This window comes from Rhinopithecus bieti, unplaced genomic scaffold (genome assembly GCF_001698545.2).
Source record: "Rhinopithecus bieti isolate Rb0 unplaced genomic scaffold, ASM169854v2 scaffold_13225, whole genome shotgun sequence".
NCBI classification, from domain to species: domain Eukaryota; kingdom Metazoa; phylum Chordata; class Mammalia; order Primates; family Cercopithecidae; genus Rhinopithecus; species Rhinopithecus bieti.
In genome coordinates, this window is record NW_016807895.1 from 718,047 (window position 1) to 721,397 (window position 3,351).

Genomic DNA, 3,351 nt, shown 5'->3' on the forward strand with positions numbered 1-3,351 from the left:
AGCGTACAAAATGTAAAGATAATTGGCTTCCTAAAATTTGAGAGTTAATAAATCCTCATGAAATGTGATTTTTTAAATTATTTAATTGAGTTTTGTACTTTATTCATCTTGGCACTCTTTCTGTAGAAAATATGAGAAAGAAAAAGCTTGTACGTCTAAAATAAATGATTCCTACTTCTTGGTAATAGATGGTCTTTTAAAATATAATGACCAGCAATAACGCAAGGAAAATTCAAGAATTTCAAAAGTCAGCTCAATTAACATCGTAAGATGTATACATTTCCCTTCATTTTTCAAAATTTTTAATATATTAGATCCCTCTGATATTTTCTTCAAATGCACCAACTACGTAACTTCATTTTATTTAAATTCAGCATCTCTCTCACTGGTGTGTTAGGTCCAGGAGAGTAGAAATCAAATCCTACTTGTTCATTTATATTTAGGTCATAGCATATGCCTATGCTCCAGAATCAGTTAATATCATACGTATGTGTGTGTGTGTGTGTGTGTATGATGCATATACATAAACTGAGATGTATATGTAAACTGAGATATATATGTAAACTGATATATATATATATACACACACACACACACACACACACACACACACACACATAATATGAATAGTAGATATTTGGGGTGAATAACCCTTGTTTTAAAAGACTGGAGGATATTAGAAATAGCTTATCTCCTAAAAGTTAGAGGGTGTTCCAAGTGATGCTGAAGAGAGAAAATTAAATGAGGAATAGCAATATTTCCAAAGGAATTGTCCCTACTACCAAGAATCATGAATAATAATAATAATGATAAAGTCAAAGCTCACCTGCTTGTCCTTTATCAGTGAGAGAATTAACAAAAGGCAATAAATGGAAAAAAAAAAAAATCTGTGAAGACCTCTCTTAGCAACTGTGGTTACAGCATCGGTGAACCAATGCCTGAGAGAAGGATTGCTATTCTGGGACGCAACGGCAAAAATACTTCATTTAAATGAAGAAGATATTGGGAGAAGATCATGTCTCTGAAAGGTTCCTGAATGGCAGCCCTGTTAAATAATATCTCTTTTTAGGAAAAAAGACATGAGTAATCGATCATGGAGAAAATGGTTTATGTGATTTTATGTCTAAAGAATACTGTTTCTCTAAATCACTAGAATGAATCACCAGGTGGCATTCATTGCAGTCATATACTAGTGAGAGCAGATGGAATATAAAATGGTATGAAACATATCTACTGAGGAAACAAGCATTTTAAAAGTTAATGAGGAACAAAACAACAAGGGAATAAAGTAGGCCTAGTGAATGTTAATGTAATTACAGCATAGAGTACCTATACACTTTTAATGAGTATTTAAGTGGCAAATAAGAGTAATATACTAATAAAAGTACCTATAATGCATTTATTGTTTTTCCAAGCCTGAAGCTAAACACTTTAGGTGTATAATGTTACTTGATCATACATTTGAGGAGTGTACTATTTTTAATCCTACATTATTGATCAGATAAATGAGGCTCAGGGAGGTTAAATAAAACTTAGAGAGTGGCCGGTCGAGGATTCAAATTCAGAAAATCTCATCATGATATGGATATTTTAGCTCACAAATGTTAAGCTATATCAATGATATTAAATGAGCTTTGAGCTCTGGATTCTTTGTATTAATGAATAGTTATATAATGAAATAATACTTTGGAATATTTGAAATTGATTAACTCAACAAATATTACAGTATCTAATATATGCCAGGCACTTTGGGGAGTGTAAATAAAGCAATAAAAAGAGACAGAAAGAGAATAACAACCTACCTCATTCTTTACCTTCCCTAAAGATACTTATTATTATAGTGGATAATATTCAATACTACTTATTGCCACTATTATATGTTCCTTAAATTTATTAATTGATTTAATTAACCAGTGAGGTTGGTGTTATTATTAGAGACAATTTTTGAGTTAAGTAAACAGGCACAGAGAGGTTAAATAACTTCTCACAATTAATAAATAACAGAGCTGGTTATTTTCCCTAGACAATCTGCCTCCAAGTTCTGCAGATATAATCACTATATTATAATTCAGGAATATTTTATCAGAAGACCAATCTAGCTCCCAAAAAGCAGACTTTATTCCATCCCAAAATTTGTTTGCTTAAGGGTTGATTAAATCATGGAGTCTAAAGATGAAAATAGTGACTGAGGAAGTTAAATATATTAGTATATAATGGGAAAATAAACAGGCCTCAAATATCAAGGAGAATCATGAAGCTGAAGACCATACAGAACAGAGCTTTCAACTGTCAGTCACTGGAAAAAACTGAGATGGACATTGAGTTAACACACAGAAGAAAAAGAAATTTGTATCATTTTAAGTAACTAAGTTATTTTGGATCTTTCTGTTAGAGACTAATTTTATCATAAATCCTTCCAAAATTATTATGAAATAATTCAGATCAAGTCTTCTAATTAGAAAAGATATAACTAACAGTATCAAAATACTGTTTTGGAAGAAAAAAATGAAATCTAGTTTATCCATTAACAATCCTCCAAATTCTCAAGATACTGTTTTGGAAGAAAAATATTGAATCTAGCTTATCCATTAGCCATCCTCCAAACATGGAATAGAAGTAATTTTAGATTTGGGAACATCTACCAAATTTAGTCCTTAGGATCCTCATGCCATTAAGTAAAATGCCTCATACTTAACAAATTCGATACAGAAATCTAGTCAAGACACCTACTCTCCTACTTTATCTGCTATCTTCCAGCCTGTTTATTTATTCCAATATCAGAATACAGACCAGTTTCTCTATTGAATTCTTCATAGGACATTATTATTTTCTCTTGTAATATGTGCTGCATCTGTGAAAACAGCATGATATTCATTCAATTCTGATTTTGATCCAGACTGAGATCATTTAGCAAACCTGACAAGCTAGAAAAAGGGCAGAGTTTAAATATTGCTTTCCACAGTCAGATCTTGGTTGTGCATTTTTTTTAAAAAAACAGGGGTATTTTTAATCATAAGTATTAAGTGAACTATTTATGTAAATTTTCAGCATTACATAAAAAGAGACTCAAGGATCTGAAGAGTAAACACTATTGGTACTCACTTGACTTAGCTCTTGAATTTTGAGGCCAAAAACATAGTAAGAGCAGAAACAATAGATAGTACACACATCAAAACTCAGAACTTGTTTTATGGTCTAATACCTTCAGCTACTCCAGACAGAGTCTCCTGTGGATTAATCATTTGCTATAGAGGTTAGTCCATCAAATCTTTTGATCATTTTCTTCCTCACCTGCTAACTGATATTCTTGACCTTCCCAGGTGTGGATCAAAAAAAAAAAAAAAAAAAAAA